The sequence below is a fragment of the Triturus cristatus genome, chromosome 7 (assembly GCF_964204655.1).
Source record: "Triturus cristatus chromosome 7, aTriCri1.1, whole genome shotgun sequence".
Lineage (NCBI taxonomy): Eukaryota > Metazoa > Chordata > Amphibia > Caudata > Salamandridae > Triturus > Triturus cristatus.
Window position 1 is genome coordinate 234,516,356 of NC_140590.1, and position 27,399 is coordinate 234,543,754.

Sequence of the window (27,399 nt, forward strand, 5' to 3'; positions counted from 1 at the left end):
TCAGGTGGGGAGTGGCCAGGTGGCGCCCCTCCAGTTGAAGGTCGATGCCATCCAGGTGTGGGAGCCCCCCACCACCCAAATAGCTGTCCGGGCCTTCTTAGGCCTCACAGGCTACTACCGGCGATTTATCAAAGACTATGGCAGTATTGTGGGCCCCCTCACGGAGCTCACTTCCAAAAAGCAGCCCAAGACGGTGCACTGGACACCCCGCTGTCAGACCGCTTTTGAAACCCTCAAGGCGGCAATGTGCGCTGCCCCTGTACTACAGGCCCCTGACTACGGCAAGGAATTCGTGGTTCAGACAGATGCCTCGGAGTACGGGGTTGGGGCGGTCCTCTCCCAGATGGACACCGAGGGCCTCGACAGACTTGTGGCCTTCATCAGCCGCCGACTGCTGCCCCGAGAACAGAGGTGGAGCACCATCGAGCGGGAAGCCTTCGCCGTGGTATGGGCTCTCAAAAAACTCCGGCCCTACCTTTTCGGCACCCACTTCCGAGTCCAGACTGACCACCGGCCCCTGCGGTGGCTAATGCAGATGCGGGGCGAGAACCCCAAATTTTTGCGATGGTCCATCTCGCTGCAAGGGATGGACTTCACTGTAGATCACCGGCCCGGCAACGACCACGCCAATGCAGACGGCCTATCCAGATTCTTCCGCCTCGGCGAGGAGAACCCCCAAGGAGATGGGTGACTCTCCCTGCCTTCAGCTGGGGGGGACGCTTGTTGGAGCCGGCCTCGTGGCGTGGTCCTGTTCCCCCTCTCCAAGCCGCACGAGGTCCCCTGCACCTCGGGGCTCCTCCATTTTGGATTGTACATGACTCTGCGCACCAGCCTACGTGACCCCGCTCAACCCGGCCTCGGCCCCAGCAAGCCCGGCATCAAGGCGCCAACAACTGGCCAGGGGGTACCACGTGAACACTTCCCCACTCCCGGCGGAGGGCAGTATCGATGGGACCCCCAACCGTCCTTCCACACCTAGGTGCGATCGCCCCACAGCTCTCCTGGGCATGGCGCCTCTCCTGCTGAGCGTCTGGCCGCTCCCGACCCGGCCTCCCTGCCCCCCGGGCGCAAGGGTCCGGACATCAAAGGGCTCCAGACCTATATCTGGGGCGACCCTGCAACAGGACAGCAGTTGTATCCCGGAGTCAAGAGCCCTGCTGATCGGATCGCGGATGACCCTACGGAGGAAGACTCATCCTGGAACCACGCTCTGAGCCCTGCTGACTACGTCGCGGCTCCACCGTGCTTAAAGACCTTCACGAACCTTTGGGGCCCTGCTGACGCTGTCGCGGCCCGACCTTGTTGAACTTTCCATCTGAGCCCTGCTGACTACGTCGCGGCTCCACCGTGCTTAAAGACCTTCACGATTCTTTGGGGCCCTGCTGACGCTGTCGCGGCCCGACCTTGTTGAACTTTCCATCAGAGCCCAGCTGACCTCGTCGCGGCTCGACCGAAGCGGACCTACCACCGGAGCCCTGCTGACTGTGTCGCGGCTCGACCCAAGCGGAACTACCACCCGAGCCCTGCAGACATCGTCGCGGCTCTCCACGTCCGAGCTGCTTCGAGACCAGCCCCTGTCGCTCTGGTCCCCGTAGCCACCTTCGGCCTAGCGCAAGGTCTGGCACAGGTCTTCCCCGTACCAGGCTGGTACCGAGACTGTCCCGCTACCCTGTCCCTACAAAGACATTGAGACTCTTTCTGGATCTCTCGATCCCCCTGTAAATATTTCGACTGTGCTACTATTGATAAAGTACCTAGATAAGCAACTGATACGGAGTCCTGTGTGGTGGTGTTACTGGGCCTAGTACGATCATAGGAGAAAGACCTCTCCTCGGAGGCTTCTCAGCGGCGCTCGGCCATAACTTTGCGGTAGGAAGGTGCCCCGGAGTGGTCCCCCTGACTACTCTCTACTACTCACTCTCTACTACTCACTCTCTACTAGTCACTCTACTACTCTCTTCTACTCGCTCTCTGCTACTCTCTCTACTACTCTCTACTTCTCTCTACTACTCTCTACTACTCACTCTCTACTACTCTACTATTCACTCTCTACTACTCTCTACTACTCTCTCTCTACTACTCACTCTACTACTCACTCTACTACTCTCTACTACTCATTCTCTACTACTCTCGCTCTACTACTCACTCTCGACTATTCAATCTCTACTACTCACTCTCTAGTACTCACTCTCTACTACTCACTCTCTTCTACTCACTCTCTACTACTCTCTACTACTAATTCTCCACTACTGACTCTCTACTACTCGTTCTCTACTACTCTCTACTACTCACTTTCTACTACTCACTCTCTACTACTCTACTACTCTCTACTACTCACGCTCTACTACTCACTCTCTACTACACTACTACTCTCTACTACTCTCTCTACTATTCTCTCTCCCCTACCCTCTATTACTCACTCTACTACTCTCTACTTCTCTCTACCACTCACTCTCTACTACTCTACTACTCACTCGCTACTACTCACTCTCTGCTACTCTCTCCCTACTACTCTCTACTACTCACTCTCCACTACTCACTCTCTACTACTCGCTCTCAACTACTCTCTACTACTCACTCTACTACTCACTCTGTACTACTCTCTACTACTCACTCTCTACTACTCTCTCTCTACTACTCTCTACCACTCACTCTCTACTACCCACTCTCTACTGCTCACTCTCTACTACTACTCACTCTCCACTACTCACTCTCTACTACTCGCTCTCAACTACTCTCTACTACTCTCCCTACTACTCACTCTGTACTACTCTCTACTACTCACTCTCTACTACACACTCTCTACTACTTGCTCTATACTACTCTCTACTACTAACTCTACTACTCACTCTCTACTATCTACTACACACTCCTCTACTCACTCTCTTCTACTCTCTACTGCTCACTCTCTAATACTTACTCTCTAGTACTCACTCTCTACTACTCTTCTACTCTCTACTACTCTCTCTCTACTACTCACTCTCTACTACTCTCTACGACTTACTCTCTACTACTCTCTACTACTCACTCTCTACCACTCTCTCTCTACTACTCTCTCTCTATAACTTACTCTCTATAACTCTCTACTACTCACTCCCTACTACTCTCTACTACTCACTCTCTACCACTCTCTACTACTCACTCTCTACTACTCCCTCTACTACTCTCTACTACTCACTTTCTACTACTCACTCTCTACTACTCACTCTACTACTCACTCTCTACTACTCTCTACTACTCACTCTCTACTACTCCGCTACTCTCTACTACTCACTCTCTACTACTCACTCTCTACTACTCTACTACTCTCTTCTACTCACTCTCTACTATTCACTCTCTACTACTCACTCTCTACTACTCTCTACTACTCACTCTCTACTACTCTCTACTACTCTCTCTCTGCTACTCACCCTCTACTACTCACTCTCTACTACTCTCTACTACTCACTCTACTAGTCACTCTCTACTCTCTACTACTCTCTACTACTCACTCTCTACTACTCACTCTCTACTACTCACTCTCTACTACTCTCTACTACTCACTCTCTACTACTCACTCTCTACTATTCACTCTACTACTCTCTACTACTCACTCTCTGCTACTCTCTCTACTACTCTCTACTACTCACTCTCTCCCTCTCTCTACCTCTCTCTCTACTACTCTCTACCTCTCTACACCTCTACCTCTCTACACCTCTACCTCGCTACCTCTCTACCTCTACCTCTACCTCTCTACTGCTGCACCTCTACCTCTACCTCTACACCTCTACCTCTCTACCTCTCTCTACTCCTCTCTACACGCACACATATGCACATATATGTATATGCATATGCATATATATATATATGTATGTGTGTATATATATACATACATATATAAACATATATATAATCTGCATATCTATATAAATACAAATATAAATGCATGCATACATATACATATACGTCTATGCAGACATATGCATGATATGTTTCATGAAAGTTTGAAAAACACTAATAAGAGCAAAGCTAAAAAGCCACCTAATTACAAACAGAATTGCTTTAACTTAAACGAGGGCGAGACCTATTGCATTTTCAATGCTTGTTTACTTTGGTTCCATCAAGAAGGCATTCAGATGTGTCACACATTTGCCATTAATTCTGAATGTTAGCACTCTAGTTGCTGATTAGATCACTGTAGTAAAGCTACTGCTCACCAGGCAAGTCTGCTGCTGGTATTCAAAGTGCATGTTTCAGTCTGCATGTCAGATTTTTTTATGAAATAGATGAGGATTTGAGAAGTCAAAAGGTGCCCTAATTTTTCTTTCTGCAGCACTAATCATACTTTCTATGGCAAAATGAGCCCTCTCATTTTGTTCCTTTTTACATTAAATGTTTTAAGAGTTACCACTTTATTCCAATCAAGATGGCGAATAGTGCATACCTTGAATCATGAATTTTTTTTAACCCCACCTGGGGTCGCAACCAGTTCACCTGGCATGTCATCTCTGGGTTGCTTTCAACAAGAGCATCCTCAAGAGAATGTGCTTGTTTGACTGTGATATGTGGGCTCTTTGGTATAAGGGTGCCTATTACAGGGTTTGCCTTAACAATGCACTAGTTCTTCAATAGTAAGGCCCTTAATCTCTTTTCTTGGTTGTTGTACAGGGTTATAAATCTTACCCCTGCATTACAGTTGCTCCTCTTCCTATGTTGCCTTGCAAATAGAATGGTCTCCCTGTCATGTCTTATTGGCTGATCTCTGTGCTTCATCAATCACACATGGGTTATACACTCTCTGTAAAAATCTTTGCTTCATTTCTTACTGGTATTTAAGTGTATCATTAGGAGTGCTACAGTTTATTTTTGCCCGCAGCATCTCTGCCATATGGGACGCTCATTTTGGTGTGTTTATGGTGAATAATAGATGCGCAAAGGGCTGTGATACCCGCAGTTTCTTTCCTATGTAGGCGTGTTCCCAGTTTGCTGTTATATTGGAAAACTTCCAAATCTAGGAATGTCACACTGGTTTTGCTAATGTTGTGTGAAATGTTGGTTAAAAGTGTTTTCATTTCTCTCCCTCACAAACTGTTCAGAGGACTCTGTTGACCCCTCCATACCACAAACAGTTCATCAATAAACCCTGTCCAAACAATAATGTCATTGTCCGATGCCACATTGTGGTCCTTGCAGAGCACCTGTTACTCCCACCAGCCCACATCCAGGCATTCATAACGGGGGGCAAAACAGGTACCCATGGTAGTCCCGTGGACCTATTGAAACAAATCACCTCCAAAGAGGAAGTAGTTGCACTCCAGGCATCTTCTGGCCATTGTTAATAACATTTGAGTGAATTTGTACAGGCTGACCTGCCTGCTTTGCAAAAAATTACTAATTTCCCCTATGGGCATCATCATGTCGAATACTATTGTACAGTGCTGTGGCATCAAGTGCAATCAATACATAATCATCCTCCATGGGGCTGTCATATATTAGTACTAAAAAGTCACCACTGTTCTTTACCTGGGATGGTAAGTTCTGTACATAGCGCTGCAAAAAGAAATCAATATATTTTGATGTGTTTTCAAGCAAGCTCCCTTGCGCCAATATGATTGGCCCTCTTGGTGGTACCAATGCATTCTTATGTACCTTCGGGATCAGGTATAATACAGGAATTGTTGGACTATATGTATATATTAACCGAAAAATCCAAAGGTTACAGAGACTTTATAGTTAGGAAATAGAATTTATAAAAACATGGAAATTCACTGGAAAATCCAAAGGTTAGAGGGATGTTACAGTTTGACTCAGATTTAACTCATACAAAACCATTGAAATACAGCAGTTCTAGCTACCTGAGCTACCTATAACTTACAGCCCGGCAATGCACTGCTTATGACCTCACATATTACATCACTGATGATATGGTCAGTGATATCACTGGTGACATCACTGATGACATTTCAAATGACATCTCTGATGACATCATCGACAGATTGTTTTTAAAGTGAATTTCTAAGGTTTTTTAATGTTATTTCCTAACTATATCGCCCCTGTAACCTTTCTTTTTTTCACTGAGTTTTAAAGATTTTTTAAATCGTATTTCCTTACTGTAACCTGTAACCTTTGAGAGTGGGTGTGTGAGTGACTTTATTGGTCGGTGAGTGGGCATGTGAGTGGCTGTATGGATCTGTGAGTGGGTGTGTGTGGGGTTTTGTGGGTGTGTGAGTGGCTGTATGGGTCAGTGAGTAAGTGTGTGAGTGGCTGTATGGGTCAGTGAGTGAATGTATGAGTGGCTCTTTGGGTCTCTGAGTGGATGTGAGAGTGGTAGAACGGGTTTTGTGAGTGAGTGTCTGAGTGTCTGTGAGTGTGTGTCAGTAGCTGTGTGCGTGACTGGTCTAGAACGGAACCTCACCTGCCCCTTTATCCAACATGGGTTCATAGCTTTGTATAAAATGTCTACCCAACTGGAGTACTTTCTACTGGTTAATTAGTAAGTGCTACCTTGTTAGTTAAATGTCTTGTGCATGTTCTACAGTACAGCTGTATTATATACCCGGAGGAAATGTCTCTGATGACCTTCTGTGCCTTTCAGCAATGTGGTTGTTCCTAATGTGTCTTTATCAAGGAATCAATGATAACATGAAGCTGAATGAGGAACTTGCCACTTCTGTACTTTGTATAGTTTGCTGCACTTTAAAGTACCCAGAAAAGAAATACAGTTGTAGGGTTCAAACTGCACGTTCCTCCAACAGATTACACTTCCTTCAACAGATTGTACTTGAGCACAGTAATATGCAGCACTAATGCTGTTGTCCAATAAAATGCATTATAATAGAGAAACATTGGTACCCGCAAAAGAAATAAACAGTAGTATGGCTCAAACTGCGCCTTCCTCCAACAGATGGCACTTGAGCACTGTAACATGCAGTACTAATGCTGTTGTCCAATAAAATGCATTACAATAGAGAATGCTTGGATAAGCAGCTGACTACTAGCCCCTACCCCCCGTGATCACCATGTGAAGTGTTAAAGAATTAGCGCGAAGTTAGTGGCAAAGGGGAGCAAAGGTGCATAGAGTGCCTGACATGATACAGAGAGATCTAGAGAGGAGGATTAAGGCGGAGTCAGATGAGCTAACACAAGAAAACAAAAAGTGTGTATCCATTGAGCTAGTGATTAGGACTCAAACACTAGATGACTTGAGCTGAGAGCAGAGGGATGAGCACATGCAGTGTAACGAGTGGGGAGGTGGCCTTGAGAGTGCTCCATACCTCTCCCTTGCTGAAGTGAAGAGCCCTGGGCCACGCAGCAGTAGAAGTAACGGCAGGGAGAGCAGCACCAGCAGCCAGTGCAGCAGTAGGTATAGAAGTATAGATGGCACCAGGAGACTCACAGACCCAGGCTCCTGCTGCAGAATGTGCTGCTGTCATTGCCAGGGCAACTCCTCCGGCACTTCCCCTTTCCCATTCTGGGCGCTGGGAGCTGTGGGGCTCCTGCACACATAATGTGCACCACTGCCCCCTCCATCTTCAGGTGCCTCTCCGCTCCCGGGGCTCAAGCTGGGCTGCCAGTCAAGTGGCTCAGATCTCTGCTGTCCTGCCGCCTCCTGACAATGCACCTGCTTGGGGAAGGAGCCGGTGTGTGTGAGGCTTGGAGTGGGCTTAGGCTGTCGGCAGGGAATAGTTAGAAGAGAGAAGTGCTGCTGTCAGCCAGAGTGCAGGGTCCCAAACGCTCCCAAAAGTTTGCTCGGTCCTCGGCACTCCGGGGCATGAGACAGGCCTCCTGGACACCAGTTTGTTTTGCAATGAACCAGGGAAGTGGTTGTCCCCAGGGTTGATTATAGAGTGCGAGTGGGGCCGTGTAGCCCCCTTCCCCTTTTATCACTTTCCTTTGCCCCAGGGAAGTGGTAATCCTCAGGGCAATTTAAACAAAAGAGGAGGGTCCAAGCAGCCCCCCTCTCATTTTTCAATCAAACCCTGGGAGGGGGTGGTCCCTGGGGCCAATAGCGGCAATGGGGAGGAGGGCCGCATGTGCCCTCCTCCCCATAATATATACATAAAGGTGAGAAATGAGCAGCAAGAGGCAGAATAGAGGTCAGAAACAAGCAGAAAAAGGCAGAGTAGAGGTCAGAAATGAGCAGCAAGAGGCAGAATAAAGGTCAGAAAAAGGCAAAATAGAGGTCGGAACCAGCAGCAAGAGGCAGAATAGAGGTAAGAAATTAGCAGAATAAGGCAGAATAAAGGTCAGAAACAAGAGAAAGAGGCAAAATAGAGTTTTGAAACTAGCAGCAAGAGGCAGAATAAAAGTCAGGAATGAGTAGAAAGAGACAGAATAAAGGATGGAAATGAGCAGCAAGAGGCAGAGTAAAGGTCAGAAACTAGCAGAAAAGGGCAAAATAAAGAAATGAGTTTGCTGGGAATTCTGCCTTGTCGGAGGCCCCTCCATCTTTCTCAACCACTTTGCAGAGGGGCCTCATGGCGTACTACTGGTTTGGGGATGAACTCCCCTTGGCTGCTAAGGGTCGTTGGGGGCCAAGAACCCCTATTGTTACAATAACTAAGTCCCCCAGAGCCGGATTGCTGACATGTCATCGGAGGCTCCGCCCCCTTTCTCAACCACTCTGCAAGGTGGCCTACAGACATACTACTGGTTGGAGGATGAACTACCCTTGGCTGCTGAGGGTCATTAGGGGCCAAGACCCATATTGTTGCAGCAAGTTAGTCCCGCACAGCCAGATAGCTGAGATGTTGTCAGAGGCCCGCCCCTTTCTCAACCACTCTGCACAGGGGCCTCCTGGTGCAGTTTCGGTTGGAGGATCAACTGCCCTTGACTGCTATGGATCGGTGGGGGCCAAGAACCGCATGGTTGCGATACGTAAGTCCCCCACAGCCAGATAGCTGAGACCTCATAGAAGGCCCACCCTCTTTCTCAACCACTCTGAAAAAAGGGCCTCCTGGCATACTACTGGTTGGGGTTAAACTCCTCTAGGTTGCTTCGGGTTGCCCTGCTGCGCACTCTCCACCCACGCAAAATGATGTGATGAGTGCCCCAATGAGAAATAAATTCCTCCTGTTGCAAAGTGCTGAGTTTATCAGTAACTCTGCATTCTCAACAGAACGCAGAGTTGCTCAATTCGGCAAACTCTGCTAGTAGTGCGGAATTTTACACCCAGGCCTAGAACAAACCAAAGGTTCCAGGGATGTTTTAGTTATGAAATAGATTTTTTTAGAACCTTAGAAATTCACTGAAAAAAACAAAGTTTACAGGGACGTTATAGTTAGGCTCAGATTTCACTCATACAAAACCTGTGAAATTCAGCAGTTATAGTTACCTGAGATAACTATAACTTACACCCCCGCAATGCACAGTCTATGACCACACATATTACATCACTCATAATATGATCAGTGACATCACTGGTGACATCACAATCACTGCCAACTGATCAACTAGGAGAAAGATTAGAACGGGGCAAAAAGGATCAAAACAATCAGTACAGCAAAGAATAACGAGAAGCAAGAGAGGGGGATATCGGAAGTAAATCAAAATAATCTCACCATTATAAACCTATCAGACATAAAGTTGTCATCTGTTGAAATAGGAGTATTACATATGGGACTCACCTTTTGTCCAACCTCAGGATGGGATTACACACAGAATTGAGTGGGTTTTTATCAATTCATTAAGATATTGAAACGGAAGAACATCCATATGACTAATCCCAAATGGAAGGCAATGGAGTCCCATGATTCCTATTTCCCTTATAGGCTCTGCGCATTGGAATAATATACACTATAGTTTTTGCATAGGACTAAGGTCAGTATGCCTCTATTGAGTACATTAAACGTAACTACTTTGTGTGCCAGCTAACTCAGAGGTCACTAGAAACTTCTTGAATAAACAAGAAGGGAGTAGTTTCTGAGAACCACATAAACAAGACAACTTTGTTTCCCTTAGTATCGGAACGTGCCTCAGAATCGTGGAAACAATAGATAACAGTTTCACTCAGTCAATCGTGTATGCTTAGTTTCTTCAGAGTTGCACAGAAATAGATACACCGGTGAATTGTCTTTTAGCTATGACATATATTCATATAAACATACATAAATAACACAGGCTAAAAAGTGAATACTCGTCTGATGCTTCTAAGTAGTTCTACCCTAGTGTACTTAACCTAAGTGTAGTAGAAGGTAAGAAGTAGGTGCTGTTTTCTAGAGTATGATATATAATAAATGTATATGTGTATGCCAAGAGTCCCTCTAGGTTCTAGTCAGCTCCATACCTTAGAATGAGAGAGGTGGGAATCTCTTTCCGGGTCTCAAACTCTAACACCCCGCAAAAGGGAGTCAGAACACTGGAAGCTGGATTCTCTGCGAGCAGGGATGACAGCGTCTGGTCAGTGCGTCAGGCGGAAACTCGAATTCCTTCCGAGCTTGCCGTGGCGAACCGTATCGAGCTGAGCCGTGCCGTGCTTGCCATGGTAAGGGAAAGTATATTTATACCTGGAAGGTGCTTAGGAATGCTAGCATTGACGTAAAGTCGGGCAGAGGAAGACGTAATTAAAGAACCCCTAAGGAATAGTAGTCCATGCATAATAGATGAGTTCTTGGAGATATCAATAATCCTAGCTAGGGAAAGTCCCGATGGCTTAAGGGTCTGGTTTCTAAGAACTCGTTGTGACGTGGGATAGACGGATGTAGGTGACCATGCCTGTATTTGGATAGCATGGCTAATGCCTAAATAAGGACTGGGATTTTATGTCTAAATAAGGGCAATGTGAATTGTGCCTATATAAGGACATGATACAGGGAAACCTAAGTACGGGCATCTAAATCGAAACACAACAATACTGTGGATCCCACTGACATTTTAACAGGCCATGATTTGGAGTCATTGTAAGCACTACAGGAATTGCAGGACATGGCTCCGATTGTAGTGGAAGAAAATGATAGAATGAATCTGCAGCTTCTGGATCAAGTGGTAATCTTATAAAAAAGTGGTAAAAGTCAATTTAAAGCAAAATCTAGATTTATACCCAACACACTATTGATATGATTGATAGTTTCCATGATGTAGTTATAAAGGAACTGGACAATTTGAGAATAATCAACAGACCCAGGTCCACTAAACGAGAAAATAATCTAATGAAGGAACATTGGCAATCAGTTTTGTCTCTAAGGAATGAAGTCACTGGCTATAAAACCTTCTGATAAAGGAGGTAATGTGGCATTGCAGAACAAGACAAGGTATCACATAGAAGCTTTGAGACTGTTCTGTGATGGACAGTGTTCCCAGCCCATCACTAAGGATGATAATACCAGGCGATTTCAGGCATTTTAGGAACTTATCACCAAGTGGAGAGATAGAGGGGTCCTGAATTATAAGGAACATCAGTTTTTAAAGGGGGAACATTCAGTAGTTCCCACCTTCTTCCACATACAGAAGATCCATAAGAACAGTGAAAGGCCTCCAGGACACCCCATCGTGTCATCAAAAGGAAGCTTACTTGAAAATGCGTTGATTCTTGTGGTTCTATTCCCCATTGTTAAAGATTCAAGGTCATACATAACAGACATTACTGACTTTATAAGAACAATACAGAACATTGTAGGAGAAGAAAACGTTCTGCTTGTCACCTTGGACATTACAAGTTTATATACTTGATTTGCACATGATAGGGAATCTAAGCAGTGGATTATTTTCTAAAGGGAAGGGCCCTCAAATTTCAAGAGCATAACATGATGATCCTGCAATTGACATCTTTCTGCCTTAATAACAACATATTTTTGTTTTCCGGGCAACTATATTTGCAAAAACAAGGGACCGCAATGGGCATGTGCGTCGCTTCCAGTTAAGCGAATTTAATTGTCAGCTGGTGGAAGAAGCATGTAGTCTTGGCAGAGGCCAATGATCAGTGGGTGGACAAGGTGGCCTTGTGGGCTAGATATATTGATGATTTATTTATTGTCTGACGGGGTCTCAGAAAGAAGCTGAAAGTTACATCGCTGTGCTGAATGATAACAATTTGTATTTGTGGCTTACTATCACAGAGGTAGCCTTCCTGGATATATTGGTGTATGTTGAAACCAACCATCTTCTGACAAGTCTGTATAGAAAACCCTCAGCTGGTAACTCAACATTACATGCAAAAAGCCAACACACACGTAGCCTGGCAGGGGTGGCTCCTCTGCTAAGGCGGAGGAGCATCGCCCCACTGCTCTTTGATCTGGAAATATAAAAATATAATATAGTTATTATCAGCTTATTTTTTGCAGGTTTGGGGCTGAGTTAGGGTGGGGTGGGGTGAGGCTGGAGGCACAGGTGGAGGAGTGGTTTGCACGCTCCAAGTGCCCATGACTGCTTGGTTACCTGTGCTGGCCCGGCCAAACAGTCATGCACACTTTGTATGTTCCCGCCAGGCTGCATTACACAGCCTGGTGGGGAACATGCCCAGGACCCCAGCCCCCATCTGAGCACCGATCCACGTCCCTCAGACCAATCACAACACTGCATTGCAGCATTATGATCGGTTTAGGGGAGCCAAATCACAACGCTGCATTGCAGTGTTGTGATTAGCTAGGGGGAGCCTGGGTACATCATAATTCCGGGACTCGAGAAGCAGATGAGAGATGCAGTTGGTGGAACAGGAAAGTGATATTTTTTCTTTTGTCCCCTGCCACCCCTCCACCCTCATTCCCTGCAAGCCACTACTATAGCCTGGTGTACAGCATTCCATACACAGAGCTGTTGCACTTGAAGAGCAAATGCTCCACACTACAGAGGTATGAGCCGGCAGAAACAGGCCATCCATAGATTTGAGAAAAGAGGGTATTCAAAAACATTTCTTAGCGATGTAGCCACAAAGGTTCAGGCAGTAATTATTGATCCCAAAACCGACTAATCTTGAATTTTCTGCAGAATCCAAAGAGATCGGCAATATAGTTAAAAGACATTGAGGTATGCTACAGGCAGATCCCACTATTGGCCCTACCCTGCCTCCTACACCGAGTGTCAACTAGAAGAAAAGCAGTTCTTTGAAAGATCTACTAGTGCTTAGTCACTATACGGAAAAATCTGTAAAGCAGCCTGGGTGTCTGGATTCTTTCCTTGCATGAGATGCATGGCTTGTAGGACTAGCAAGAAGGTCAAAGAGTATGGAGTCCCACATGTTAAAGAGCACAAGCAGATCACCAAACTTTTAAATTGGAATTCAAGCTCAGTAATCTATTGTTTGGTATGTCTGTGCAACAAAAAATATGTAGAAAGCACGTTGCATCTGGCAAAGAAGAGGGTGCTATAGCACCCCCGGGCACTAACTGTTAAAGATGAGACATACCCCGTGGCAAAGTTTTTTGCAGCAGAACACCAGAGTGACAGCAGCCTCTTGCGTTTCGTTTGTGTGGATCAGGTACCAGCGAAAGAAAGAGACTGAAATCCAGAGATATTATCGAGATGGGAACCCGTGCCCCTTGGGGCCTTACTAGCGATGAAGAATTGTGGACACATAGAGGCTGAGATGGTTGCGATACATAGGCATAGTAAATTTTCGGTACACTTGGAATTCTTTTAGGAGTAGTAGTTTTTAGTATATAGGTTTGCATAAAGCACATAGTCGCTTTATTTATAAGCATAGACACTTTCTAAGGAGGCCCTGGTAATCCTCATAATCCCATTCAGGGTATAATAACAAGCAATAGGTTGCATAGCTTTGCATCGTCGATTAATATCAGGGAGTATAGTGATATAAAATTTGGGTAATTGAGCAAGTGCAATCATGAGTTGTTTTCATTGATACAAAGCACATTTTCACCTTATCATCAGTCACTGTCACTTTCATTGAAAGCCTTCATTGGTTGTCCAAGCCCATTCGGGTTAAGATATAAACTTAACAGATGCTTGGGAATCAATGACAATATTGCCTTTCAAGTCAACAATGAAGTATCAGAAATATTTGATGAATTGTACTATATGTATCAGACATTTTTATTGCTTTACATAGCAATATATGGACTTGTATCATGCAGTATAATGAAATCTACTGATTTTATTTAGATGCGTACAAGCATAAGCTGAAAAAAAGGTATTTAAGATTAGAATTGTTACTAACCAGCATTTTTTGAATTTTGAGTTGGTTGTGTATAATATAAGATTTTATATGATTCAGAGGTTTTGCAATATATTTATTGTAATTAACATATTTATTTATTCATTGTATTTACCTCTTTGAATTAACAACAAGATATCCAAAAAACAGTACTACATGATGCTGGATGTTCATAGACAAGGCTAATTATCTCATATTCGGGTACATGCTTAGATGGCCGCCTTGGTGACTTGTTTTGGCATAGAAATCACCAGGGTCCTTCGTTTGTTTCCATGACATGTCTGCCATCCAATAATGGTAGTAGTGTATGATTTAAAGCATGGGAAAAGTAATAGACGCTGACATAGACAAAGTCCAGGAGGCCGAAACGCATTTGTCAGTTTGTTGGTTGTGTTTTTATATGACATAAACATATGGACATTCACTTCAGAGTGCGCAATGTTTCCTTTTGGAGTCAAACTAATTAAATGCGAGATTGCCCTCATGAGCCTGAGAACGGCGACATGAAGGCAATCATAGGGGAAACAAAATATATATATATATATATATATATATATATATATATATATTTTTTTTTTTTTTATATTTATATATATATATATATATATGTATATATATTACCTACTGGCGGCCGCCAGTAGGTAGTTATAGTTAGATCCTCTTTTCCATAGGAAATCGGCAACATTTTATTCCCAATAAGTCTGGCGCCGGTTGACGAATCTTCGCGAAATTTTCCAAACTTTTGGCCAGTTCCGGTCCACTCCTATTCTGAAAGTTTCGGGGTGATTCGTCAAGCGGGGGCCGAGAAAAAAGGGGGTCCCAAAACGCGTTTTCCCCATGTAATTTCCCATAGGACCTTTTGATGCAGCTATAGCTCGAAATGCTGAACGGAATTACAACAAATTTGGCAAAGAAGTAGTCCTCAGTTCAGACTCGTACCTTTGGCTTAAATGGTGTAAATCTGTTCAGTAGTTCCTGAGAAAATTAGACTTAAAAGTACATATATATCTATGGCCTCGGAGGATCCACGCACCCTATGCGCACCCTGAGCGCACCCTCTGTGAACCGTGCGCGCACCCTTCCGATCACGCGCTGAATGCTAATTGGCTGTCAAGTGTCTGTCAACATTCGAAACCAGGAACTGTTGGCAGCCTTTTTGTGCCTCGGTAGGAGCGAGGCTGAGGAAGTAAGGGAAATAAGTGTGTGAAAGATGTAAAAGGGGCAGGGTAGAAATACTCTGGCCCTCTAGTGTTGCTTAGGGGGTCCCAGAAGGACCCCCCAGGGCCCCCTTTTTCTTTTTTTTTAAACAGCAAAATGCACGCAGGGTGCGGGGATCCGGACGTAAAAAAAAAAAAAAAAATCGCAGGCTTTCGCGCTTCCTTATTAATTAGCCCCCGGGTGCCAAATCTTGGGGGCAAAATGTTATCCCGCTTCATTAAGAGGTCAGAGCATTCAAGGACAGCTTCGGCGTTTGTTTTGTTTATCCAAGGTATTGGACAGCTCAGACACACCGCATCTACTTTCAACGCATCGACTGCTGCTCATGTCAGTCCGTGATTGCACGGAGGAACCTGGATTACTGCAACTGTGTTCCCAGGCCATGTTGAGAGTGGAGCCATGCGGTTGAAGCGTCTAGGGGACCCGAGAAGGATATTTGTTTCACCAGCCCAGTTCTGCCTCAATACCCCAACCCACGTTCCGGTTTCAATTCAGGGCCCTTTCGAGGATACTTGGACAGACGACAAGCCACTTACTTGCAAGCCGTGAGAGGTGCATGCTGGTACTTGCAGTCCGCCAATGCGGCTGCAGTACTGTTTGGGACTTTGACTCCGCCTGCCTGAATAACCACCTATGGCGGAACTAATGGGATTACAAATGCGAGTGTTTTGGCGGGAGAGCTGTGATGGAGCAGGCATCTGATGAAGGCACAGACCGAAACGCGTCATGCCATTGCTCTTGTGACGAAAATAAAGATCCTTCCGGTATCCCCCATTGTGTTCCTCCGATTCTTTCCAGTTAAGAATCTCCTGTGGCATATATATATATATATATATATATATATATATTTTTTTTTTTTTTTATATTTATATATATATATATATATGTATATATATTACCTACTGGCGGCCGCCAGTAGGTAGTTATAGTTAGATCCTCTTTTCCATAGGAAATCGGCAACATTTTATTCCCAATAAGTCTGGCGCCGGTTGACGAATCTTCGCGAAATTTTCCAAACTTTTGGCCAGTTCCGGTCCACTCCTATTCTGAAAGTTTCGGGGTGATTCGTCAAGCGGGGGCCGAGAAAAAAGGGGGTCCCAAAACGCGTTTTCCCCATGTAATTTCCCATAGGACCTTTTGATGCAGCTATAGCTCGAAATGCTGAACGGAATTACAACAAATTTGGCAAAGAAGTAGTCCTCAGTTCAGACTCGTACCTTTGGCTTAAATGGTGTAAATCTGTTCAGTAGTTCCTGAGAAAATTAGACTTAAAAGTACATATATATCTATGGCCTCGGAGGATCCACGCACCCTATGCGCACCCTGAGCGCACCCTCTGTGAACCGTGCGCGCACCCTTCCGATCACGCGCTGAATGCTAATTGGCTGTCAAGTGTCTGTCAACATTCGAAACCAGGAACTGTTGGCAGCCTTTTTGTGCCTCGGTAGGAGCGAGGCTGAGGAAGTAAGGGAAATAAGTGTGTGAAAGATGTAAAAGGGGCAGGGTAGAAATACTCTGGCCCTCTAGTGTTGCTTAGGGGGTCCCAGAAGGACCCCCCAGGGCCCCCTTTTTCTTTTTTTTTAAACAGCAAAATGCACGCAGGGTGCGGGGATCCGGACGTAAAAAAAAAAAAAAAAATCGCAGGCTTTCGCGCTTCCTTATTAATTAGCCCCCGGGTGCCAAATCTTGGGGGCAAAATGTTATCCCGCTTCATTAAGAGGTCAGAGCATTCAAGGACAGCTTCGGCGTTTGTTTTGTTTATCCAAGGTATTGGACAGCTCAGACACACCGCATCTACTTTCAACGCATCGACTGCTGCTCATGTCAGTCCGTGATTGCACGGAGGAACCTGGATTACTGCAACTGTGTTCCCAGGCCATGTTGAGAGTGGAGCCATGCGGTTGAAGCGTCTAGGGGACCCGAGAAGGATATTTGTTTCACCAGCCCAGTTCTGCCTCAATACCCCAACCCACGTTCCGGTTTCAATTCAGGGCCCTTTCGAGGATACTTGGACAGACGACAAGCCACTTACTTGCAAGCCGTGAGAGGTGCATGCTGGTACTTGCAGTCCGCCAATGCGGCTGCAGTACTGTTTGGGACTTTGACTCCGCCTGCCTGAATAACCACCTATGGCGGAACTAATGGGATTACAAATGCGAGTGTTTTGGCGGGAGAGCTGTGATGGAGCAGGCATCTGATGAAGGCACAGACCGAAACGCGTCATGCCATTGCTCTTGTGACGAAAATAAAGATCCTTCCGGTATCCCCCATTGTGTTCCTCCGATTCTTTCCAGTTAAGAATCTCCTGTGGCATATATATATATATATATATATATATATATATTTTTTTTTTTTTATATTTATATATATATATATATATGTATATATATTACCTACTGGCGGCCGCCAGTAGGTAGTTATAGTTAGATCCTCTTTTCCATAGGAAATCGGCAACATTTTATTCCCAATAAGTCTGGCGCCGGTTGACGAATCTTCGCGAAATTTTCCAAACTTTTGGCCAGTTCCGGTCCACTCCTATTCTGAAAGTTTCGGGGTGATTCGTCAAGCGGGGGCCGAGAAAAAAGGGGGTCCCAAAACGCGTTTTCCCCATGTAATTTCCCATAGGACCTTTTGATGCAGCTATAGCTCGAAATGCTGAACGGAATTACAACAAATTTGGCAAAGAAGTAGTCCTCAGTTCAGACTCGTACCTTTGGCTTAAATGGTGTAAATCTGTTCAGTAGTTCCTGAGAAAATTAGACTTAAAAGTACATATATATCTATGGCCTCGGAGGATCCACGCACCCTATGCGCACCCTGAGCGCACCCTCTGTGAACCGTGCGCGCACCCTTCCGATCACGCGCTGAATGCTAATTGGCTGTCAAGTGTCTGTCAACATTCGAAACCAGGAACTGTTGGCAGCCTTTTTGTGCCTCGGTAGGAGCGAGGCTGAGGAAGTAAGGGAAATAAGTGTGTGAAAGATGTAAAAGGGGCAGGGTAGAAATACTCTGGCCCTCTAGTGTTGCTTAGGGGGTCCCAGAAGGACCCCCCAGGGCCCCCTTTTTCTTTTTTTTTAAACAGCAAAATGCACGCAGGGTGCGGGGATCCGGACGTAAAAAAAAAAAAAAAAATCGCAGGCTTTCGCGCTTCCTTATTAATTAGCCCCCGGGTGCCAAATCTTGGGGGCAAAATGTTATCCCGCTTCATTAAGAGGTCAGAGCATTCAAGGACAGCTTCGGCGTTTGTTTTGTTTATCCAAGGTATTGGACAGCTCAGACACACCGCATCTACTTTCAACGCATCGACTGCTGCTCATGTCAGTCCGTGATTGCACGGAGGAACCTGGATTACTGCAACTGTGTTCCCAGGCCATGTTGAGAGTGGAGCCATGCGGTTGAAGCGTCTAGGGGACCCGAGAAGGATATTTGTTTCACCAGCCCAGTTCTGCCTCAATACCCCAACCCACGTTCCGGTTTCAATTCAGGGCCCTTTCGAGGATACTTGGACAGACGACAAGCCACTTACTTGCAAGCCGTGAGAGGTGCATGCTGGTACTTGCAGTCCGCCAATGCGGCTGCAGTACTGTTTGGGACTTTGACTCCGCCTGCCTGAATAACCACCTATGGCGGAACTAATGGGATTACAAATGCGAGTGTTTTGGCGGGAGAGCTGTGATGGAGCAGGCATCTGATGAAGGCACAGACCGAAACGCGTCATGCCATTGCTCTTGTGACGAAAATAAAGATCCTTCCGGTATCCCCCATTGTGTTCCTCCGATTCTTTCCAGTTAAGAATCTCCTGTGGTATATATATATATATATATATTTTTTTTTTTTTTATATTTATATATATATATATATATGTATATATATTACCTACTGGCGGCCGCCAGTAGGTAGTTATAGTTAGATCCTCTTTTCCATAGGAAATCGGCAACATTTTATTCCCAATAAGTCTGGCGCCGGTTGACGAATCTTCGCGAAATTTTCCAAACTTTTGGCCAGTTCCGGTCCACTCCTATTCTGAAAGTTTCGGGGTGATTCGTCAAGCGGGGGCCGAGAAAAAAGGGGGTCCCAAAACGCGTTTTCCCCATGTAATTTCCCATAGGACCTTTTGATGCAGCTATAGCTCGAAATGCTGAACGGAATTACAACAAATTTGGCAAAGAAGTAGTCCTCAGTTCAGACTCGTACCTTTGGCTTAAATGGTGTAAATCTGTTCAGTAGTTCCTGAGAAAATTAGACTTAAAAGTACATATATATCTATGGCCTCGGAGGATCCACGCACCCTATGCGCACCCTGAGCGCACCCTCTGTGAACCGTGCGCGCACCCTTCCGATCACGCGCTGAATGCTAATTGGCTGTCAAGTGTCTGTCAACATTCGAAACCAGGAACTGTTGGCAGCCTTTTTGTGCCTCGGTAGGAGCGAGGCTGAGGAAGTAAGGGAAATAAGTGTGTGAAAGATGTAAAAGGGGCAGGGTAGAAATACTCTGGCCCTCTAGTGTTGCTTAGGGGGTCCCAGAAGGACCCCCCAGGGCCCCCTTTTTCTTTTTTTTTAAACAGCAAAATGCACGCAGGGTGCGGGGATCCGGACGTAAAAAAAAAAAAAAAAATCGCAGGCTTTCGCGCTTCCTTATTAATTAGCCCCCGGGTGCCAAATCTTGGGGGCAAAATGTTATCAGTGATGTCATCAGTGATGTCATCAGTGATGTCACTGACCATGTCATGAGTGATGCAATATGTGACGTCATCAGCAGTGCATTGCAGGGGCGCGAGTTATAGTTAGCTGAACTAACTATAACGGGGAAATTTCTAGGGTTTTCTACGACGAGGGAAATGTCCAGCTAACTATAATGCCCCTGAAACCTATGGTTTTTTCAGTGAATTTCTATGGTTTTTTAAATGCTAATTCCTAACTATAACGTGCATGAAACCTATGGTTTTTTCAGTGAATATATATATAGACTATATTTATATTCTCTATAGATAGATAGATAGATAGATAGATAGATAGATAGATAGATAGATAGATAGATAGATAGATAGATAGATAGATGGATAAACAGACAGACAGACAGATAGACAGACAGATAGATAGATAGATAGATAGATAGATAGATAGATAGATAGATAGATAGATAGATAGATAGATAGATAGATAGATAGATAGATAGATAGATAGATAGATAGATAGATAGATAGATAGATAGATAGATAGATAGATAGATAGATAGATAGATAGATAGATAGATAGATAGATTTGCAGCAAGGATTCCACCAAAGCCGCTGCTGCTTGCACATTGGGTGCCGCAAACTGGCGGGGGGACATACGAAATATCAAAACACTGTCTCTGCTAAAAAAAGAAGGTTGCACACTCAAGGGGTTTCAAAAGATCACGTTTATTGCCGCATAAACAGATGACAGACGCATTTCGGCTTACTGCCATGATCAAAGTCCAGCACCATTTTATCATATTAATACATACAAATTAACCAACAGAAAGGCATTGAAACAAAACATAAAAGATCGACAATTATTGCAGAACCTCTGGTCCTATTTCTGTGACAGCCTTCTTAACACTATGCAAAGCTATTATCCAACCCAAAGGGAGACATGCTTGAATGCATACATACATCCCTGTGTGCAATTTAATTAAAAGTACAAATACTATGCGTCATTCTACATTGCAAGAATAAACTGGGTATTGCATACATGTTATACATATATAATCATCATTTCTCATTTGTAATGCCTCCGATGTTTGTGTGTAAAAGTATTGTTCTGCATTGTATAACATCACATTGCCCCTAATTCTAGAGTGTATGGGACTTACATACATTACATCTCACCCTGTATGGGCTCCCTCAGCAACCTTCGACTCTTCAAAACCTGAGGTGTCTATATTGGCAATTTTACTACAATACAGTTCATAAGCAAAATATACTATGAGTCATAAGAGTTGCCATAAATTAAGAATTAGAAAACACAATAAACAGTTACTGGAGCTGGGTGTGCTTAAGGACAGTCCTGGGCATTAGGCTTAGTATATCCAATTAAAGGACCATTCACCCTCACACGTTATGAAAATAGCAGACCTATGTGTTGTCATGTATGTCTTTGGGTGAGCTGGCTCTCACAGGTGTTACAATCTATACAACATGACAGACAATATCTCCCTGAATGGGCCCACTGCTTCCTTTTGAGGATAGCTCTGCATATGTAATTTGCTTGATTTGGTAGTATATGTATTCCAGATGCTATTCTACGTGGATGGTAAACATTAAAATTGCATTCTCCCATATGGGATATACTTTTCCAAGGATACATAGAACTAGGGTTGGGGGATTCCTACATATGATCACGATTCTGAAGAAAAACATCAAAGGGGGGACTTGGGGATTCAGTAGTTACCTCAAATCGTATATGCTGAAAACATCTAATGCAAATTATTCTATATGGACCCAAAGTTCTTTGTCACTGTTTAACCCTATAGGGCCCTTGGTTTGCAGTGTAATTATAAACTAGGACTCCAACTGTCATTTTTTCATTTCCTGTTTCCTCCTTTTTCCTCTCATTGCATCTGATCCAGGCAGTAAAACTTCAGCGTGTTTCAGTTACTGTCATGATGAGTCTCGAAATGTCTTGTGATAGGATAAGCGGTGTCTCTATTCTCGATTGCCCGCATATGCTAGAGCACTTGTTTTTTATCCATGAGTGTTGTGCTGCCCACATGTTTTTTCTTGCATGGGCATACAAGGCAGTATACCACAGATTCAGAATTCAATTCAACAGCTTGGTAATTTGACTTTTATATTTGTACCACGGATTTTATACTTTCAAGCCTTACTGCTGTACTCCCATGCTTTGCATCACTTAAAGGGTAAAATAAATATGTAGTAATGTTCTTCTTGTAAGCGGAGTCTGTGTAATGACTATCGACTAGATAGTCCTTAAGTGAGGCATTAAGTCTATTTGTTACCTGTGGTAGTGCGGCCAGCTTAGACTTCACGGGTCTGTGTGTATTTCTCTCGTGTGATTGACTCTTTGATTTTTTTAATTTATTCCAAGATCCCTGTCACTTCAGGCATATTTAATGAGTATTTTTACCATCCCCTTAGCTGATGCTGTGGTGTACTCTTCCTATTCTTGGAGGAGGAGAGAGTCAGCATTCTCATAGGAAGGGATGGTGAATATCCTAAGCCCTCATGGAATTCTTTCCAAATCCAGATAGCCTTGTAGGGATGCAGCATCCCACCACTTCCTGATTTCTTTTTCATAGGTTGTTTCCAACTGCTTAAAGAGTCCCCTTAGGCTGCTGTGTGGAGCTTTGCTATTGGTCACCTTTTTGCCTCATTATAAGCATTACTGGAAGTTGTGCAAAAGATGTTAGCCACTGCTTCTAGACGCTCGGTATCACTGAACATCATGCAATCAATGTTGCAATCACTTGTAATTCCATTCCCTGTTAGTTGCCCATTTGGCTTTACAATGTGATATAATTGGATGTTTGTATCCAAAGAGACACTTACCACAGGAGTCCACCCAGACGGCACAGGTCCTCCGATTCATGCTCGCTGGTCGCTCTACGGGCCGGCAGTTGTCTCCTCCACAATGCAGGTTGACAGAGCTCCAGGCTGTAAACTTTCATGGTTGGGTTCAGTTAGCTGAAAATCACTGCGGGTCAGGCAGCTTTCAACAAATTTGTTGTAAGGATTGCACCACAGCGGCCACTCCTCACACATCGGGTGCCTCGAAGGTGAGGGTGGGCTCAAGAAACATCAAAACACTCTTTCTGCAAGAAACAAAGGTCGCGCACTCATGGGTGTTTCAAAAGATCACATTTATTGCCACATTAACAAATGACTGATGTGTTTCGGCATACTGCCTCTGTCAAAGCGTCCGGCACCATATTATCATAAATATACATACAGACGGACCAATAGAAAGGCATTGAAACAACACATAAAAGATGGACAATTTTTGCGGAACCTCTGGTCCTATTTCTACGAACTGTTGTACATTAAGCAGAATTGTACCTTGACGAATGATTTCAAGCAGGCTGAGATTGAAACACTAGGCTGGTTCCATAGACGAGGCATTCACCAACGGTTTTGAGGCAAGCCGCAGACAAGGTACAACAAATACCTCAACAGCAGCTGCTGGTGGAACAAAGCAGTAGACAGATAGGAACACCGGGGCAAGATTCAATTAGAATCATCCCCAATCTCTCTACAAGTTCATCTGGGATATTTTGGATTCTCACACGTAATTGGCAGATTCTTAAAATTGATCAAATTAATGGCTCTAAGCTCGCCGCACTACCACAGATAACATATAGATGAAGTGCCTCACTTAAAGACTATCTAATCCATAGTCACTACGCAGACACCTCTTACAAGAAGAACATCACTGCAAGGTTTTTCCCATGCATGCAATGTAAGGCATGCAGATACAGCAGTAATGTACAAGAGTATCAAATCCCTGGTACAAAAAATAAAAGTCAGATTACAAAGCTGTTGCATTGGAATTCTGATTATACAGTATACTACTTTGTAGGTTCATGTGAGAAGAAATATGCGGGCAGCATGACGCACACAGTGACAAATCGAGTGCTTGAGCATGTGCAGGCAATGACGAATAGAGACCCCATGTATCCTGTCACAAGACATTTTGAGACTCACCGTGAGAGTTACCGAAAACTGCTGAGATTGTACTGCCTGGATCAGGTGCAACGGGAGGAAAGAGGAGGAAACAGGACACAAAAGCTTAGACAGTTGGAGTCAAAGCTTATAAATACACTGCACACAAGACCCCTGTTGGGTTAAACAGTGACGAAGAGCTTTAGATCTATAAAGGATAAATTGCATTATATGTTTTCAGCATATACCATTTTAGGTAACCACTAAACCCCCAAATACTCCCTTTGATGTTTTCTTTCAGAAAGGCAATCATAAATAGGAATCCCCCAATGCTAGTTTCATGTATCCTTGGTGCAGCAGGTCCCATATGGGTGCATGAATTTTTAATGTTTACTATCCAAGTAGAATAGCATCTATGGTACATGTCCTACCAAACCAGGCACATTACATATGTTGAGCTATCCACATAAGGAAGTGGTTGACCCATTCAGGTAGTTGGACAGATTGTAATACCCATGAGAACCAGGTCACCTAAAGACATGCATGATAACGCATTGGTCTTCTATTTATATAACGTCTAAGTGTGATCAGTCCTTTAAAGGGCAATACTATGCCTAACGCCCAGGACATTCCTTAAGTGTACTTAGCTCCCAATATCTGCTTATTGTGTTTTCTAATTCTTATTCCATGCCAATTATTACGACTCATAGTATATTTTGCTTAAGAACGGTATTGTAGTAAAATGGCCAATATAGACACCTCAGGTTTTGAAGAGTCGAAGGTTGCACAGGGAGCCCATACATGGCAGTATATAATGTATGTACGTCCCATACAGTCTAGAACGGGGGCAATGTGACATTATGCAATGCAGAACAATACTTTTACACAGAGACATCGGAGGCATTGCAAATGAGAAATTATGATTATATATGTATAACATGTATTCAATACCAAGTTTATTCCTGCAATGTAGAATGACGCACAATATTTGTACTGTTAATTAAATTGCACACAGGGAAAAATGTATGCATTCAAGCATGTCTCTCTTTGGGTTGGATAATAGCATTGCATAGTGTTAAGAAGGCTGCCTTTCTGTTGGCCCGTTTGTATGTATGTATGCATATATATATATATATATAGATTTCCCCAAAGGGGCCTCTTACCTTTTCTTCTTGGAGGGGATTTGCTCATGGATTTTCCGCATACTGGCCAGTGGCGTGAAAGAGGCCCCGCTCTGCCAAGCGGCAGGAGTAATGCTGGCATCAGCTGTTGCAGCTTGCTTTTTGTCTCCGAGTTATCGGATTAACTCCTGCCCACCTCTGTTTCGAACAACGCCATGGATGCTGCCCAAAATGGCTCGTGACTGCACGAGGAGCCAAGTGCACTGTCACTTTGACTCACAACCTCGCGGAATCTTGTGTCGGGGGTTGGAGTGTCAAGGGGACCCAAGAGAGCCTGTGGACATTGTCAACCTGAATTGTCCTTTCTAACACAACGCGCCTTTTTCCCTGCAGCCTTCCCCTTGCAACACTTTACCAGAAACACTGCTTCCTGGGACTTGTAGTTGGTAGTGGACCGCAGTGGCAGTGCGACCACAAGACTTGGGGGCAGTACTTTCCCTCCTATGGCGGCATAGCAGGACACATAAAGGCAGGGACTGGTTTGAATCCAGGTAACAGCGGCGTCTGAAGAAGGCTATAACGCCGAAATGCATCATGCCCATGCTGTACTTCATTAAAGGCTTCCGTGGTTTCCCCAATGTGGCCTCTTACCTTTTCTTCTTGGAGGGAATTTGCTCATGGATTTTCCGCACGCCGGCCAGTGGCGTGAAAGAGGCCCTGCTCTGCCAAGTGGCGAGAGTAATGCTGGCATCAGCTGTTGCAGCTTGCTTTTCGTCTCCGAGTTATCGGATTAACTCCTGCCCACCTCTGTTTCAAACAACGCCATGGATGCTGCCCGAAATGGCTCGTGACTGCACGAGGAGTCAAGTGCACTGTAACTTTGACTCACAGCCCGGCGGAATCTTGTGTTGGCGGTTGGAGTGTCAAGGGTACCCAAGGGAGCCTGTGGACACTGTCAACCTGAATTGTCCTTTCTAACACAACGTGCCTTTTTCCCTGCAACCTTCCCCTTGCAACACTTTACCAGAAACACTGCTTCCTTGGACTTGTAGTTGGTAGTGGACTGCAGTGGCAGTGCGACCACGAGACTTGGGGGTGGTACTTTCCCTCCTATGGGGGCATAGCAGGACACATAAAGCCGGGGACTGGTTTGAATCCAGGTAACAGCGGCGTCTGAAGAAGGCTATAACGCTGAAATGCATCATGCCCATGATGTACATCATTAAAGGCTTCTGTGGTTTCCCCAATGTGGCCTCTTACCTTTTCTTCTTAGAGGGAATTTGCTCATGGATTTTCCGCACGCCGGCCAGTGGCGTGAAAGAGGCCCACTCTGCCAAGCGCGGGAGTAATGCTGGCATCAGCTGTTGCAGCTTGCTTTTCGTCTCCGAGTTATCGGATTAACTCATGCCCACCTCTGTTTCAGACAACGCCATGGATACTGCCCGAAATGGCTCGTGACTGCACGAGGAGCCAAGTGCACTGTCACTTTGACTCACAGCTCGGCGGAATCTTGTGTCGGGGGTTGGAGCGCCAAGGGGACCCAAGGGAGCCTGTGGACATTGTCAACCTGAATTGTCCTTTCTAACACAACGCGCCTTTTCACGTGCAGCCTTCCCCTTGCAACACTTTTCCAGAATCACTGCTTCCTGGGACTTGTAGTTGGTAGTGGTCCGCGGAGGCAGTGCGACCACGAGACTTGGGAGCGGTACTTTCCCTCCTATGGGGGTATAGCAGGACACATAAAGGCGGAGACTGGTTTGACTCCAGGTAACAGCGGCGTCTGAAGAAGGCTATAACGCCGAAAGGCATCATGCCCATGCTGTACTTCATTAAAGGCTTCTGTGGTTTCCCCAATGTGGCCTCTTACCTCTTCTTCTTGGAGGGGATTTGCTCATATTACCTACTGGCGGTCGCCAGTAGGTAGTTATAGTTAGGACCTATTTATTATCCATAGGAAATCCGCAACATTCTATTCCCAATAACTTTGGCGTCGGATGACGGATCTTCATGAAATTTTCAAAACTGTTGGCCAGCTCAGGTCCGCTCCAATCCTGAAAGTCTCGGGGTGATTCGTCAAGCGGGGGCTGAGCAAAAAGGGGGGTCCGAAAAGGGGTTTTCCCCATACAATTTTCCATAGGATCTTTAGTCGAAGCTACAGCCCGAACTGCTGAACGGAATTACACCAAATTTGGCAAAAAGGTAGCCCTTGGTTCAGAATTGTGCCTTTTTGTTAAATGGTGTAAATCCGTTCAGTAGTTCCTGAGAAAATCCAAAGTAAAATCACATATATATCTGGGCGGAGTCTAACCACATATCTCATCGGGAGATCTGA